Here is an 18,035-nt window from a genome sequence, read left to right on the forward strand (position 1 = left end):
TATGAGAAATATCTATGATATTCCTTAGTCATAATAGCCTAAAAATCCTGTAATTAAGTACCTTTTCTTAACATCCTAATTACTATTCTGTCAATACAAGTACCATTCCAATAGTAAAAACCATATTATTGATTTTTTTCCCCTTCAGAGTACTTAGATGCTAAGTCATGACAGATTTCTGTTTTTCATTTTTGTTACCTATTCTTCAGTGTGATAAACCTGCATGAATTCACATCTATTCTTCTCCCTTCAGCCCACTGCTCCACTCACTGCCCTGACTCCTACTGCTTATAAACAAGTTCTAAAACTAAGCAGTGTATCAGAATCGTCCACATAATCCTACCCAATAAAAGAGTAATATGCAAATTGACCATACCTTCGCTACACCCACCAGCCAATCAGAGCGAGTATGCAAATAAACCCAATCAAGATGGCTACAGCCACAGAGAGCAAGGTTTCCCAGGCAACGGAGGAAGCTAAGCTTTCCGCCTTCCCTTGCTGGCCTAAGCCTCCACTCAAACTACAAAGTTTCAATTATAGAAGGTAAACAAATCCAAACAGAAATGGCGGCAGCCAAGGAGCTGGAGAGAGCAGACCAGGGTTGCCCCCGGCAACAGAGAAAGCCAAGCTTTCCACCTGCCCTGGCCAGCCTAGGCCTTCACTCCAGTCTACAAAGTTTCAATTATAGAAGGTGAATTAACCCCAACAGAAATGGCTGCCGGCCACGGAGCAAGCAGGAGGCTTGGCTCCCCTCCAGGCTACAAAGTTTCAATTGTAGAAGGTAAATAAATTCCAGATACCAGGGCCTCTGCTTGGGTCGCCAGGGGGCGTGGCTGGCCTGCAAACCACCACAGGCCCTTTGCTCAGGCCGCCCCACGCCCCAAGGGAACCCCCATCCTGATCCGGGACACCCTTCAGGGCAAACCAGCTGGCCCCCAACCATGCACCAAGCCTCTATCCTATCTAATAAAAGAGTAACATGCAGATTAACCATCACTCCAACACACAAGATGGCTGCCCCCATGTGGTCAAAGATCCTGCCCCCATGTGGACACAAGATGGCCACCACAAGATGGGCCAGCAGGGGAGGGCAGTTGGGAGGCACCAGGCCTGCAAGGGAGGGCAGTTGAGAGGGACCAGGCCTGCAAGGGAGGGCAGTTGGAGGCGATCAACCCTGCAGGGGAGGGCAGTTAGGGGTGACCAAGCCTGCAGGGGAGGACAGTTAGGGGCAAACAGGCTGGCAGGGGAGCAGTTAGGCATCAATCAGGCTGGCAGCGGAGTGATTAGGGGGTGATCAGGCTGGCAGGCAGAAGCGGTTAGGGGCAATCAGGAAGGCAGGCAGGCAAGCAGTTGGGAGCCAGCAGTCCTGGATTGTGAGAGGGCAGTTGGACATCCCTCAAGGGGTCCCAGATTGGAGAGGGTGCAGGTTGGGCTGAGGGACAGCCCCCCCCCTCCATGCACGAATTTCGTGCCCCGGGCTTCTAGTTTATTAATAAAAAGAAACACAGTTGTGCAAACAGAGTAGAGCTATTGCATTAGAATCTCCAGAGACTCCATTTTGTACTTCGTTATGCTCTCCCCATCCTTAACAGGAGTTCCTCAAAAGTGACTTAAATTGGTCAGCAAGACAGCCTTCCAAATAACCACTATCTCATAACACTGTAATCCATCTCAAACATCAATATCAGGATATTTCTCTGCCCTGGCTGAGTGGCTCAGGTGGTTGGAGCATTGTCCTGTATACCAAAAGGTTGTGGGTTTGAACCCCAACTAGGATGCTTACAGGAGGCAACCAATCAATGTTTCTCTCTCACAAAGATGTTTTTCTCCTTCCCTTCTTCTCTCCCTCCCTCAAATCAATACATAGCCTCAGGTGAGGATTTTAAAAAAGGAGAATATTTCTCCAAATATTTATTATGTAACTCAAGGCTGGAAAACACTGTTTAATGTCAAAGAACTTTATTTGCAACATTGTTACATTATCCAATTTTACCGTTTAAACAACCTTGAAATAAGCAAGAACAGGCTGTTTGATGGTAGGTATGTCTCATCTCCTTGGCGTACAGAAAGGGATCTGTCTTTTCATATACCTCTAGCATTCATTACAACTAACCCAGTAGTACTTAAGATATGTGAACTTTGACATAACTCAGATTTGATAAGACAATAAGCCTACATAATAAAAGCCTAATATGCTAAGTGTCCAACTGTTCAACCAGTCGCTATTACGTGCACTGACCACCAGGGGGCAGATGCTCCGACTGGTTGGTTAGCTTGCTGCTGGGATCCAGCTCTAGACTGGGCAAGACAGGCCAGACACGCCCTGGAGCCCTCCCGTGGCCCCTCCTCAGCCTCAATCATGCACCGGTGGGGTCCCTTGGCCTGGCCCGTGCCCTCTCGCAATCCAGGACCCCTCGGGAAATGTCGGAGAGCCGGTTTCACCTGGGTCCCTGCAGCCCAGGCCAAGGGACCCACCAGTGCAGGAATCCATGCACCAGGCCTCTAGTATACTATAAAACAATGAAGGAAAACAAAACATAAAAATTGATTTCTTAAGGGGGACAGGGAGTACTCAGATTAGAATCCCGTTTTTTGTATTCCAGATAACTTTCTATGCTTCCACCTTAACCCTGACAGAACACTAATGGATTTCTGGTAAGCAAGACAGGTCAACAGACAGTGTTCAGTGACAGAACAAGTTTTGCCATTACCCCTAGGTTGCCCAAAAGGTTATGAAACAAAAATATGAAACAAAAATATGGCATTTCTGGGTAGTCCTCAATTTGCTGAGTGGGCCTCCAAGAAAGTTTCAAAGCTCCTAGCTAAGTTGACAACAGAGGTCAGGAAGTATTTGGGGGCACATCAACATACAACTACAACTTTCAAAGGCTTATTCTGGATCAGAGTCCTATTGCTAGTTCTAAATTCTGGCTGGCTCCTGTTTCCCAAAGCAAGTGATTGGTGATTTCCTGCATTCATCAGCATTTTACTCACTAGCATTCCTTTTTCTATTATCTGTCCTAAACCACATTTAGCAGGAGTATATGCAGCAACCACTCTTTATTAGTAAGCATAGGGCTAAAACAAAGGTAGGAAGTTTAAGCTGTGACTCAGGAAAAGGCATTAGAAGTTGAGGCCCAAGCAAGTGAAGCTGTTTATATTACCCATCACCAGGCAAGGAAATGGACAGGGCAGACCTTAATTCAGAATTAGAACTACTAAGGTTCCAATTCCTTACTCAATTCTGAAACTTGGCAAGTATAATGTCCTAAAGGGAAAAATAACAGAAAAACAAAACAAAACTGGGATAACACCAATCCTAACAAAATAATAAAAATACTAGTATTAGCAAAAGTTATTATCATAGCCCTAGCTGGTTTGGCTCAATGGGTAGAGCGTCAGCCTGAAGGGTCCCAGGTTTGATTCTGATCAAGGGCACATGCCCAGGTTTCGGGCTTGATTCCCAGTAGGGGACATGCAGGAGGCAGCCAATCAATGATACTCTCTCATCATTGATGTTTCTATCTCTCCCTCTCCCTCCCTCTCTGAAATCAATAAAAAATATATATATTTTTTAAAGTTATCATCATATAACAGAGTAAGTCCTAAGCCCAAAGATAGCTTGTATAAACACTGTTTTAAAAGTACTGAGTAGCTTGTTGCATTTCTTTAGCAGTTTAAAAAGTTTGCATTCCTGTATTCAACATATCATTTACATCTACTTCCAAGCAACCCCAAAGAGCCACATAATACTTTAAAATTATGTGACATGAATTATAATCACTGTATACTAATGAGTGAGCCCAGCTAAGTGCCTAATATTCTTCTCAAACATCTCCATGTATCTTCATCTACTTTATACAAGTTTGACTATAATAACAATCATCTTCATTACTTCTTTATTATAGAAGCTTTTAAGTTCATAGTTAACTAACTATACCACAGTTATACATTTTAACTATACAAAAGTTCAACATTTTATTTTTTTTAATTATTTTATTGATTTTTTACAGAGAGGAAGGGAGAGGGATAGAGAATTAGAAACATCGATGTGAGAGAAACCTCCATCAGCTGCCTCCTGCACAGATGTGCCCGCAACCAAGGTACATGCCCTTGACCGGAATCGAACCTGGGACCTTTCAGTCCGCAGGCCGATGCTCTATCCACTGAGCCAAACCGGTTTCAGCTAAAAGTTCAACATTTTAACAGCTTGAAAAATATCAAAGGACTCACAATTACCTTTAAATTACCAACCTACATGGAATATCTACATACTATCCCCCTAAGTGGTCTCAGTGCCCCTCATACTACTCAGGTAATTCAGAGCTTTCCTAATTGCTTATACTGCAGCATAAGTAATCTCCTTAAAATACAAATCTGATTACAATAGCCCCTTAATTTTTTCCCTGTATTGTATTTTAGAAAATTTCAAACACAGAAATGCTAAAATAATTTTATAGTGAATACCCACATCCTATTTCCCATATACCCCCATACCCACCACCTAGATTCTACCACTAACTTTTTACTATGCATGTTCTATCAGATACTATCCATCTGTCCTTGGTCACTTAGTTACATTGTATTATGATTTATTAACATTTTGCCTGGAATTTTTTGTGTCTAGGCACACTGTTGTGTAATTTTCTTTTTAATCTGCAACAATGTTATCGGTTTTTACTAGGGTTATCTTAGTCTTGTGAAATGAGTTTGGAAGTATTTTCCCTTTGTCTATTTCTAAAAGTTTATATAAGATTGATGTTATTTCTTCTTTAAATATCTGATAGATTTCATTAGTGAAATCACTGTGGCCCTGAATTTTCTTTGTAGGAAAGTTTCTTTTTATCATTAATTCCATTTCTTTAACAAAAGCTTATTCAGATCTTATTTCAACTTGTGACAGTTTTAGTACATTAACATTTTCAAGAAACAGTATTGTTAAGTTTCTTGGCATAAAGTTATTTACAACTAGAGGCCCGGTGCACAAATTTGTGCATGGTTGGGGGTCCCTCGGCCTGGCCAATGATCAGGGCCGATCAGGTCTGGCAAGGGACCACGGGAGGTTGGTTGGCCAGCCTGATCGGGGCTCCTGCATTAAGTGTCTGCTCCCTGGTGGTCAGTGAGCATCATAGCAACCGGTCAACCAGTCCTAACGGTCGCTTAAGCTTTTCTATATATATATATATATATAGATAGATAGATAGATAGATAGATAGATAGATAGCCATTTATTATCCTATAGAATCTGTAGTGATAAATCCCTTTCATTCCTGATACTAGCAATTTGTGTTCTCTGTTTTTCACTATCAGTATATCTACAGGCGTATCAATATTGTTGATCTTTTCAAAGAACCAACGTCTGGCTTTGTAATTTCATTTTATTTTTGTATTTTTCTATTTCATTAATTTCTTCTGTCATCTTTTTTTTAATATGTATTTTTTATTGATTTCAGAGAGGAAGGGAGATAGATAGATAGAAACATCAATGATGAGAGAGAATCATTGATTGGCTGCCTCCTGCACGCCCCCTACTGGGGGGGATTGAGCCCACAACCCAGGCATGTGCCCTTGGCTAGAATCAAACCTGGGACTCTTTAGTCCGCAGGCCAATGCTCTCTCTATCCACTGAGCCAAATCGGCCAGGGCAACTTCTGTCATCTTTATTATGTCTTTCCTTCCATCTACTTTGGGTTTATTTTGCTCTTCATTTACTAGCTTTTTAAGATAAAACTTCAAGTCACTGCCTTTAGACTTTTCTAAAATAGGTATTTAGGCTACAAACTTCTCTTTAAACACTGTAACAGCTGTATTGCACAAAATTTTTTTAGCACTTTTAAAGAAACTATTTATTTTAGAATAGTTTTAGATTTACAGAAAAGTTGAAAAAGTAACAGAGTACCCATATACCCATTCATATTTTGGGTGTTCAGTCTCTGAAAGTTACTTTCGCCCCCTCCCCCGTTTCCCATATTATTTACATCTTACATTAGTATAATTTGTCACAATTAGTAAACCAATATTGACACATGATTATTAATTTAAGTCCATACTTTATTTCCTCATTTCTTACACAGTATCCTTTTTCTCCAGCATCTGAACCAGGATGCATTACATTTAGTCATTATGTCCCTTAGGCTCCTCTCGGCTGTAACAGTTTTGATGTTGTATTTTTATCATCCAGTTCAAAATACTTTTTAATTTCTCTTGATATTTCTTCTGTGACTCATAGATTTAAAAGTTTCACTGAATCACCAACTATTTGTGAGGTTTTTTAAGACACCTACATTAATCCCATTATGGTCAAAGACCATTTTCCACATTATGTGGGCTGTGTATACCCTCCTGTTGTAGTTGAGTTTGATTAGCTGCGAAGACTGACTACAACCAATGTGGAGGATCTGCTGTGCAGGGTCGACCCCACAGAACTAGACTTACTTCAGCAGAGCTCTGGTGCTGACTGAGTCCACCCCATAAGTGTGTCCTTATAGAAGTGATTAGGTGGTGCTTCCACATGGTCTGAAGCTGTCCAGGTGCATTGACTCTGAGGCGCAGGCCAAGATCAGCCACCACCTGTGCTCTGCCCAGGGCCACCTAGCATGAGCTATAAAGTGATCTGCAGATGGCCGCTACTTCTAGTGGGCTTGGAGATGCTCAAGAGAAGCCAAGCTGTGCACCAAGGCTGGCTACCACTAGTGCCAGGCCTGAGGCCACTTAGTGAGAGGTACAGGGCCAGATGCTACCTGTTTGAGAGATTTTAGAAAAGTTTGAAGCATGAACCAAGTTTGTATGGAAAAGCTAGGAGAAACTATGTGGGTTAGGCCCACAAGTTGGGTGAGGTGGGGTCTCACGGAACCACCAGGGTAGGGCTAACTATGTAAGCCAGGCTGATGGAGACTCAGATAGGGTGCCAGCCAGCAGGCTCTGTGGAGGGCTCCAAAACGGAACAATAGCCTCTGCCAATACTTCTGTCTGGGAGAAAGCTGCCCCTTCAGCTCTTGCCCTGATGCCAGACACTTCAGTTCCTCCCTGGTGCCTTTAGAGCTACTGTCCCAGCACTGGAACTTAGAACAAGTGAGTCTAAGTCTGTGTATGGGGCCTTTAAGAGAAACCCGAGTCTCCCGCCACCCTCCATCTCAGTCACAATCCCTGCTGGTTCTTACAACCAGAAGTTATGGGGACTTCTCTTCCTGGCACTGGAATCCTGGGCTGAAGGGCCTAGTGTGGGGCTCGAAACCCTCACTCCTCAGGGGGAACTTCTGCAGCCCAGATATCCCTCCTGATTTTTATCTGCCATACATGGGTATGGGACTGGCCACTTCTGCACCTCCACCCCTCCTACCAGTCTCCATGTGGCTTTTTTTTTTTTTTAAATATTTCTTTATTGATTTCAGAGAGGAAGGGAGAGGGATAGAGAGATAGAAACATCAATGATGAGAGAGAATCATTGATCGGCTGCCTCCTGCACGCCCCCTACTGGGGATCGAGCCCACAACCCGGGCATGTGCCCTTGGCCGGAATCAAACCTGGGACCCTTCAGTCTGCAGGCGGATGCTCTATCCACTGCATGTGGCTTCTTCTTTATATCCTTAACTGTAGGACTTGTGTTCAGCTAGATTTCAGGTGGTTCTATTATTTAGTTGTCATTTTGATGTGGTTGTTGGAGGATTCAAGTATGGCATTTAACTATGCTGCCATCTTAATGGGAACCCTGGCTCATTCTTTCTAACACATGCATAATTTATTTAAATAGTCCACTATTGGTTCATCACTTAGGAACTCTCACTTCTTGATAATCTCTTCCAGATTAAAAATTAAGACAGAAATCTAATTGACTCTAAGGTTTCAATTAGAAATTTAGCATAGCGGATGTGCAATTGGAGTATTCATATATAACTGTCTGCCTAGGTGCTCTTATTCACCGAGTACACAAATTAATCCCCAAGTTCCCACTTAGATACCGTAATTACAAATGACAAAATATGTGTATTTCTCACTGAGCCACTCCTTGTCCCAGAACCAAGACAGATAACATCTGCTGCCATTATTCCTTGCTTCTCTTCTTATATAGTAGCCTTCAAACTACATGTGCTCTAAATATACAATAATTACCATTCAGTTTTTCCTTTTTAAATATTTCTTTTGATCAGAATAATTGCTTCTGAACTAACCTAATCAGACTTCTTCATACCTCTACCTCCTTCCAAGCCATTTTGAAGTTTTTAAAAAACCATCCAGTATCCTTAATTAAAGACTGACAATTTTCTAGACTCCTATAGTTAACTCCAGAAACTATAATTGTAATGTAGTTGATTCTCAGCAGAAGTACTTAATATATCTAACTTGGAGTAGCAGAAAAAAAAGATAAGAAGAGGCACTGTTTGTGAATATCACCACTTAACACTAGTTAAATCAGCTTGAGCGAATTACCATCAAACTCTCAGCCCTCATCCGAAATGTGCGCCAAAAAAAAACACCTTCCATTACAATATCTCTTTTTTTTTGTGACAGACCTGAGTGTATCTGGCACATGTATAGTAGGTGCTAAATAAATCCTAGTTGAATGTAAATATTGTCTTCCATTGTTTCATTCACTACCAAAACTTGAGAACAGGGTTTAAAACAAATTTTAAGATTTACCATGGAATTTAGAACAAGACTTAATAGGCTCTTAGTAAGTGCTGAAAAGTTCTTTTGGCTTGAGTTAATGCGACATAAACCATTATGGTGAATAAAGCATGCATTTACTAGGTAAGAGAAAAACTTGCCCTGAGCTAGAATGGCAGTCCCACACTAAGAGCCAAGGAAATCTCAAACGTCCCAAGATGACTTAATCTCCGACTCTCAAAACATGATTGTGACTCTCAAGGTGATTAAATGGAGCCGATTGCAGGGAGTGGGATGCAAAGCATTTTCTCTCCATAACTATGCACCGAGATTTGGACTAAATATTAAATTGACACATAGTAAGCGCTCCATAATTCTATTATTAAAACGCATGCCACTGGGGGAGAAAACGGAAGGAATTTAAAAAAACAAACAAAAAAAACAAAACAGAGGCTGCCACTCACAAGAGGTCGAAAGGTGTCCCTGGCTTAAAGACCCGAGGCCTTTACGCACCTGGGTGTATGGGCTACCTGCGGCACCGGAGGCCCAAGGAGGTCGGCGGCCTTCCCCAAAGGTCAAGGATCTGCAGTCACATTTCCTGCTGGGGCAGGGAGCAAGACTGGAACGCCCCCGCGAGGATCTGTACCCCCAAGCCAGAAACACAGCCTGCCCCTACACCCGCGCAGGCTGCAGGAGAGGGGCGACCAAGTAGCCCCGGCGCCACAGGCTGCAGGAGCACAGACCTGGCCGCGACCTGCAGCCCCGACCTCCCAAAGGGGCAGACCACCGGGCTCCTGCGCTCCCGTGCGCCCCCACACAGCCCGGCCCTGGACACTCACCCTCACCGCCGACCCCTCTTACTCCATCAGGCCGCCGAGGCCCGGGCGAAGGAGCTTCCAAACGCCCTCCTCCGCCGTGGGTCCGGCGGCCCGCTCCGGACCCGCTCCTCCACGCCGGGCACCACCGCCGCCGCCGCCAGTGCGCAGGCGCAGGGCGAGGCCTTCGCGCTTCCTTTTTTTCCCATTTGGAGTCCGCCTTTCTCAATAATCTAGCTTTATTTGAACACGCGAGAGTGAGCAACGGACACAGGGGAAAGAGGCTTTGCTCAGAAAGGAGCACGCCCAGAGGCAGGCTGGCTTGCGGAAGACTTAGCACCAGACACTCCCGTGATCAGCCTTCCTGGCTATTTTTTCATTCTCTGCTATTTTTGGGCCTCTCTCTTGCTCTTACTTTTTGCCTAAGTAGCAACGGCTTCAGCTAAATTTTCAACCACTCCTTAGCCAATAAAGAAATTAAAATGCAAAAAAATAATAATAAATAAATAAATAAATTTTCAACCACTACTCCTCTGCAAAACTTACTAACACTTAATGGAAGTTGAAAAAGCTTTAGAACAGACAGACCTGAGTTGAAATGTTGAACTTTGTGACTTTGGACAAAATAACAAGTTATCTTGGAACCTCACTTTCCTCAGAGTTAAATGTAAGATAAGCTTATCTCTCAGGGTGTTGCTAGTTTTAAATGAGCAGATAATCCATCAATACCTATGATTATATTCTTATTCCTACTGTGCTTATATTTACCAGTATTATTAAACTTAGCTTATACTCATTCCCACAGGATACTATTTTAGTGACTAGTCAGATAACCAAATTACATTAAGGTTGATAATGAAGTGTTACTTCTATATTATTGAATCTCTAATAATATCTATGTGTGTGTTTTTTAAGTTATATCTTTTTTTAAAAATGTTCTTATTGATTTCAGAGAGGAAGGGAGAGGGAGATAGAAATAGAAACATCAATGATGAGAAAGAATCTTTGATCAGCTGCATCCTGCACACCCCCTTACTGGGGATGGAGACCCCAACCCGAGCATGTACCCTTGACTGGAATTGAACCCGGGACCCTCCAGTCCGCAGGCTGACGCTCTATCCACTCAGCCAAACCAGCTAGGGCTTAATATCTATATTTAACAAGAACTTCAATGCCTCAAATCAATGTAAGCAGCTCCCACCAATTATGTGTTAAGTCCAGATCTGCTTCTAGAGGATTGAGTAACTATTCCAATTCTGTATTTGTGACATCACAAGTCCTTGAAACACATCTGGGGTATGCTGCTCATCATGCTCTCCTTTAAAAGACATACAATGAAAGAATTGCTCTCCCTATAAACTCGGGGCCATAATCCAAGGAAAAGCTTATAGAATCTGCTGTTGGTGAACATCAAGGTAACATCAAGGTAATCCTAGATCAGGGTTTCTCAACCTTGGCACGTAGATAATGTGGAAATAATTCTTGTGCTGTACTGTGAATTGTAGGATATTTAGCAGCATCCCTGGACACCAGACGCCTCTAGTGCCCCTCTTACATCTTCTCCCAATACCCCCTCCCATCATCACAACAATAAAAAAATGTCTCCAAACACTGTCCCCTAAAGGGCAAAAATGCCCCTGGTTTAAAAAAAAAAAAAAAGCATTATACCAGTGACCATCTCAACCCTAAGTGAACTCTCCCTTCCTGGTTGAGAAAGCCACACAGGAGAGCAGAACTGGTGAGTTCATTTTTACAATTGTATACAGGCCCTCAACACTGCTTACTAGTCCTAATACTTTTATCAGGCCAACTTGCTCTATCACTTTCTACAATATTCCAAGTCTTTCCGCTTTCCTTAAAACTCCCAACCTATTTTCTACCAGCAGTTTCACAGAGAAAACAGAGGTCATCAAATGAGAACTTCTTTAATTTCCTGTTACAAAACATACAAACTTACAGATACTTCCTTTCTTTATAAATGAGGATGTGTCTTATCTCCAAGACATTTTTTCCATCAGTGCTTTGGGTTGCCTTTACTCTTACCATCTCAAGATCCTTTACTGTTGACTAGCACTTCTCCCTCTCTCTTTATTTTTACTTTTATTAGTATTTATAAGTTTTTGCTTCTTCAGTTTCTTCTGGGATATTTTTTCTTCTATGCAACCTCTTCTTCTGGGTTAGGAACAATCTTCTCTTTTTCAGTAGGATCACCTCAGTGTGGAAGGGAGAGCTCATGTGTGGGCCATTCATGAGCTCTATAAATTCTACACTGAAGCTTTGTTTAGCTGGATGTGCTCAATGACCAGAGCATCTATATCTAAACCCTTAAGTTCAGTATTACTCTCTGCATTTTTAAGAATGTACTGCAAGCACTCTTTTTGGGCCACCAACCCTGTGTCTAGCCCCACTGTTTCGCCTGGGCACACCTACCAACTCCACCATTGTAATGACGGAATGGCACGCATTGCTTGTGTAGAGTGGCATCCTTCAGATACTTGGTGGCTTTTCTAATATGCATACCCTTGATGGCCTGGGAAGTTTTACGAGTGTTCTTAAAGTTAACACGAAGATTTGAACCTCTTGATATATGCATGCTTTTGTGTGGTTTTCTGGGTCAAGTGAACAGCGAACCATTTTCAGAGGTCACCTCTGGCTGCTTTTGGGGAAGAGCTGATGAGCACTTCTCTTTAACTGTACTTTCTCACTTGTATGTTCCCTATCATGCTTAAATTTCTTCTATTTTAACTCTTTTTTATTTCATTTTATTGATTTTTTTTAGAGGACGAGAGAGAGAGAGCGAGAGAGAGCAAGAGAGAGCGAGAGAGAGCGAGAGAGAGCGAGAGAGAGAGAGAGAGAGAGAGAAACATCAAAGTGAAAGAAACATTGATCGGTTGCCTCCTGTACGTGCCCCAACCAGGGATTGAACCCTTAACCTGGGTATGTGCCCTGACCAGGAATCAAACCCACTACCTTTTGGTGTGCAGGACGACGCTCCAACCAACTAAGTCACACCAGCCAAGGCATCTTCTGTTGTAATTCTAACCAAGTGGGGAAAAAACAAACAAAAACAGAAACAAAAACTTTGACCTCTTGTCATCCTCTTTCCCTCCTCCTATCAAGGCCAAACTTTCCAAACTATTTTACAACTGGCCCCCATTTCTGCATCCAAACTACTGCAATCTATCTTTCAACCTCATCATTCTACCACATAGCTTTCACTAAGATCACCACTGACTTACGTGTTACTAGATTCAAAAGATATTTCTCAGGTTTCATCATCTTCCTTGACTCTTTGGAAATAGACTACTTCTTTGAATCTCTCTCTCCTCTTTAAAAATTTCCAACACTGTTTTTTTTTTTTTCTTTCTTTCCAACACTTCTTTATTCTTAGAGGTGCTTGGAAGGGTTCCCGTAAGTGCTTAAAATCTTTCAATAGCGCCCAGTGGTCATAGTATAAAGTGCAGGCTCACTAGTCCAAAAGTGCAAGAACTTCCTAGAGATCTACCTAGCGGTGGCCTACTTTTTAAAACTTTATTCCACCCTTCACCAGGCGATACATGATGAGCTGTAAACTTCTAACCAGGATGAACTACAAAGACTTTCCAGAAGGCGCTATGTTATTCTTGGCATAAGCTGTTTCCAATGCTGGAAAAGTCTATCTTCCTCCCGGACTTCCGGAGGGATGCCTTATCCTTAATGATTCCAAAAGTCACTTCCTCCAGGAACCCTTCCAGACACCCCTAAAAATAAGGCGCTTTGTTTATTGTGCGCCAAAGGGGTGTGTCGGATTTTCTAGATGCCACGCAGTATATCCTAACCTCCATAATTTGTTTACACAATTACCTCCCAGTCTAGACAGATCAAGAAACCCTGGGAGGGCAGGGAAGGCATCCCATTCGCCTTTTTCCCTCGGCGTTCAGCCCGCCTAGTGCCTGGGATAGGGTCTGCCCTCCCTCAATGTTTGCTGCACGAACGCTTCCCACCTGCCGGCGGCACCCCCGTCACCCGTTAACGGTGAGCTCCGAGCTCTCAGCCTGCGTGGCAGGGGCATTTAAACCCTCCGCACGGGGATTGGCTCCCTCGGCAGGGGCGTGTCGGCGCCCGCGCCCGGGGAAGTGCGCAGGCGTGCGACTCCGGCGGGCGCAGGCGCACGAAGGGCTCAGCCCGCAGTCGGGTCTCGGGTGTCCGAGCGGCCTCGGCCCGGAGAGGAGTGACCGGAACTGCTTGGTGAGTGTCCAGGAGTGGGGCTCAGAGAGTTGGGCCAGGGTGGAGATTGAGAGAGCCCCCAAGAAGAAAAAGTATATCGTGATGATTGAAAAGTTGATGGGGTCGGGCTTTTGGGGGAGGAGGGGACGTCCCGACCCGGCTGGGGCACGTCGGGCCCGGAGTGGGGACGCGAGGCGCTGGGGGACTGTCGAGGGGCTGGCGGAGGAAGGGTGGTGGGATGGTGGCTCCCCGGACCCTTCCTTGAACCAAGCTAAGGTCAACCCCCACGGCCTCACCACCCATCCCCGCCGTGCTGCGGCGGCAGGGCTTAACAGCCTGTCTGGTGACCACGGGGATCAGACAACTTGGAACTAGTTGTTTGAAGAAGGTCTCTGGGGTTCTTGGCGTTGGAGAGCCCATGCTGTCTAGGAAAGCCCATTCTTTCCGCGGCTTTAACCGCAGAAGCGCGGAAAAAAAAAAAAAAAAAAAAAAGGATCGATAAAACGAATTTCACAATTCGGGGCTGCAGTAGTCGGGGGCCGGGGGGAGATCCTGGAAAGGGCTGTTTTCACCTCGTCATTTTTATTGTCATTAGTCACCACAATGGTAGGAAAGGCAGGCGAGGGTAGAGGAAACCGAAAAACGTTGACGTTGGGAAAAGAGGATGAGAAGGGAATGTTATTTTGCCTTTTGCTACTTGTCATCTTCTTTTGGAGGGGGGAGGAGTGGCTGGGAGAAGGGAGTTTGGAAACTAGCAGCTTCTGACAGTGTTCCCTCAAACTTGTGAAAACGATGTAGCTTCCTAGTAGCAGGTTTTTCAAGAATGAAGAAGGATACTTCATCTCTCCTGGTGCCCTTAAGACTGGTTTTCAGATGTCCCAGTAAAATACCGCAGATACCCCGATAGAAGTGGTTCTCCCACATTCTTGCCCAGCCCAGATAACCGCATTTGAAATTCATGAGACATCATTAGCTAGAACACTTTGGAATCTAATCTTAAAATACCTCATATTAAAAAATTTTAAAAAATAAATATTTTTGCCATCAGCAAAATTGATGCCTAGGCATTCATTCAGTGATCACTTGTTATTTATTCTTTTGGCAAGAGGTAGTGAGAAAGAACACATTTATGTAAATACTAGAGGCCCAGTGCACGATATTTGTGCACTGGCGGGGGCGGGTCCCTCAGCCGGGCCTGCACCCTCTCGCAGTCCAGGAGCCCTCGGGGATGTCCAACTGCTGCTGCCACGCTCCCCAGCGTAAGCCCCAGCTTCTGGTGCACTGACCACCAGGGACCAGCTCCTGAGCGTCTGCCCCCTGGTGGTCAGTGTGTGTCATAGCGACCTGTCCTTCTGCTGTTCAGTCGATTTGCATATTAGCCTTTTATTGTATTGGAGGGATAGAATTAGCAAATATGAGGAGAAACACCTTTTCCCACATTACCGTGTTCCTTTGACAGGTCATGTGAAAGTAAATAAAATGATCATATAAATTAACCTACAATTTGAATATTTATCAGTGTTTCTAGGATGGTTTGTTTTGTTTTGTTTTTGGTCAGGTGCTTGTCTGTGGATATGCATTAGGAAACTGCTATCTTAGTTTCAAAATAGGAATAACTTATCATGCCATTATTTTCTTAACAATAGTACACTCTTTCCTGTAAACAGTAGAATATCTGTATGCGTCTTAGTATTTGTTGATTTTACTCTAAATGAATTTAAGCATATTAATAAGCTCACTCAAGGTCTCATATTTTCTAATCATTCAGAAAACAAGAAGAAAGCAAATAAACAAAAAACAGGCCCTGTTCCTCATGGAACAGCTGCCAGTACCCCTCACTTATTGTGAACCACATACCACCATCCTAAAATTTGCCTTTGAGAAGAATATCTGTTATTTTACTTCATATTTGTAATGGGCTTTTTAAAAAACATTACCCTTTTCCAAAGTGATAATCTATAAAATCATACTTTTGATGTATTTTATACCTTTTTCTAGTATACATTATAGTAATGTAAATACTAAATGCATAGCTGTTGCTTATGCAATGGCTAAAACCATAGCTTGTTCTCACTCTGTACTTCGGAAAATACTGTTTCGCGTCCTAATCTATTTTTAAAATAAAGTGAAAATTGGACTACCTAAACTGAAAAGCCAATGGACTTCAAAGTTCTGTGAGCCCTATGATGGCCTTCACTATTATGACACTGTTATAGTAAATTATTTGGTTTTACCAGGTGAAAGTAGATTAGAATAGCAAAAGGAAAAAAGGATACTTACTCTGAGATTTTTGTGAAATCAGCTGCCTTTTTTTTTCTTCTTTTTCTTCTGACTAAGGTGCTTTCTTTTCCTCCTTTGGTTTCTATGTCTTAAATATTCTGGAAACCTATTTTTTTTAAAATATATTTTATTGATTTTTCACAGAGAGGAAGAGAGAGGGATAGAGAGTTAGAAACATCGATGATAGAGAAACATCGATCAGCTGCCTCCTGCACACCCCCCACTGGGGATGTGCCCGCAACCAAGGTACATGCCCTTGACCGGAATCGAACCTGGGACCCTTGAGTCCGCAGGCCAACGCTCTATCCACTGAGCCAAACCGGTTTCGGCGGAAACCTATTTTTTAATTGTATTTGTATTCTGCATTATGTATATACTAGAGGCCCAGTGCACAAATTTGTGCACAGATTGGGTCCCTTGGTCTGGCCTGTGATAGGGGCCGATTGGGGGCTGTGTCGCCCAGTCCCCATTGGGTCCGATCAGGGCTGGCTGGTCGGGGGGAGGGACTGTGGGAGGTTGGCCAGCCACGGGAGGTTGGCTGTGGGAGTGCACTGACTACCCAGCGGGCCAGGGGGAGGGACTGTGGGAGGTTGGCTGTGGGAGCGCACTGACCACCAGGGGGTAGCTCCTGTGTTGAGCATCTGCCCCCTGGTGGTCAGTGTGTCATCATCGTGACCGGTGGACCAGTCGAGATGTCAACGAGTCGTAATGGTAGCTTATGCTTTTATATATATAGATATATAGATAAGTTAGCATTTATAATATATGATGTTGGGTGCATCCAAGAGTGCTGTATTTTGTTTCTGGGTCTGTAGATTGACAGAGGAGTAGATGACAAGGACTGGTATTTTCTTTGTTGTGGAGAGTGGCTTGAAACAGATTGATCCACAGTGCCTCCCACAATTGGAGGAAGAGAATTGTGGAGCCAGGAAACAGCATGTACTGTGTAATATTGGAGGTGAAGGTGGTGTTTTATTTCCACTCATTTAAATTCACTGATATTTTGGGTTTGATTTTAATTTAGGTTGTGTTGCTACTAAAATATTTAAATCACTGATCACCATAGTTTTATGGAATTCCCTCATCTTGTTGATTTTGTGAGTTCTGTAACTTAGATTTAAAGTTTGTTTTAAATTTATTTTAGCAATGTTTTGACAATTGAGATTATCTTTAGATGGCCCCTTGATGCTTATAAAATAAAATCCAAACTTTTTGGTATAGTATACAAAGCCCTTCACAACCTGTCTCCTGCCTGCCTTTTAAAGCCACCATGCCCTTGTATGTATGTTAAATTCTTGCAGGACTATTGGTGCCTTACATTGTGGCACTTCTTTGATAGTCTGAAACCACAATTTCTTTCGAGTTGATCATGCTTGGACTTTCATTCCCAAATCATAATCATGATAGATGTTTAATAATTATTATGAAAAACTTTAATAGTTTTATTGAGTACTACATGACAGCCAAATGCTTTTCATGAATTAGCTCAGTCCTTATAACAACATTTGATGTAAGCATTACACTGAGTGGCCAGATTATTATGATCTCTGAACGCATAATAATCTGGCCACTCAGTGTATATTCTCATTTAATGAGAAAACTGAATCACATAGAAGTTAAGTAAGCAATAGTTAGGATTTTAAACCATTATGCCTCCAAATATTGGGCACTTAATCACTACACTGTATTGCCTTTTGTTTAAATGAGAATGCCACTCCTTTAATTTACTGTGAGGGGGATATTCTTTTCCAGGGACCTGAATACTATATTTTCATCTGTGGCATCTGAATCCTGGAATCGGAATATTTGAGAACCTAACCAGAAAGCTTCTAGGCGAACTTTGAATCAGAGCCAAAATTTTAGATAGTTTGGGTGAATGTTTCATTCTGGCAAGGTGAAGCCTTGCCAGTCATCCCCACCTCACACTTGGTATCTTCCTGGCAGATATCATATTTATGTTTGCCAGATTGTATTTTCCTTCCCTGGAAGATGAATGCTCTATTCTCTCTCTCTCTCTCTCTCTCTCTCTCTCTCTTTCTCTTAAATGTTTTTATTGATTTTAGAGAGAAAGGAAGGGAGAGGGGGAGAGAGAGAGAAACATTGATGTGAGAGAGAAACACCAATTAGTTG

The 18,035-nt window shown here is 43.0% G+C and overlaps 2 protein-coding genes across 4 annotated transcripts in view; one reads left to right on the forward strand and one right to left on the reverse strand.

The window, feature by feature from the left end:
* Positions 1–9,573, reverse strand: part of ZNF106 (zinc finger protein 106) — a 59,079-nt gene extending 49,506 nt beyond the window's left edge. Inside the window, 1 exon segment of the mRNA XM_079767589.1 lies at positions 9,444–9,573. The gene's annotated coding sequence lies outside the window, so the exon portion shown is untranslated.
* SNAP23 (synaptosome associated protein 23) overlaps positions 1–18,035 on the forward strand; it is a 143,782-nt gene that overhangs the window by 86,557 nt on the left and 39,190 nt on the right. The window contains exon 1 of one of the 3 annotated variants that reach the window (XM_079768898.1): positions 13,553–13,646. The exons of 1 other annotated variant lie outside the window; for it this stretch is intronic. The gene's annotated coding sequence lies outside the window, so the exon portion shown is untranslated. Of the gene's footprint in view, positions 1–13,552; positions 13,647–18,035 lie in introns of those variants that run through there. One more of the 3 variants, XM_079768897.1, reaches the window with a different exon arrangement.

The sequence above is a fragment of the Cnephaeus nilssonii genome (assembly GCF_951640355.1).
Source record: "Cnephaeus nilssonii genome assembly, chromosome: 4".
Classification (NCBI taxonomy): domain Eukaryota; kingdom Metazoa; phylum Chordata; class Mammalia; order Chiroptera; family Vespertilionidae; genus Cnephaeus; species Cnephaeus nilssonii.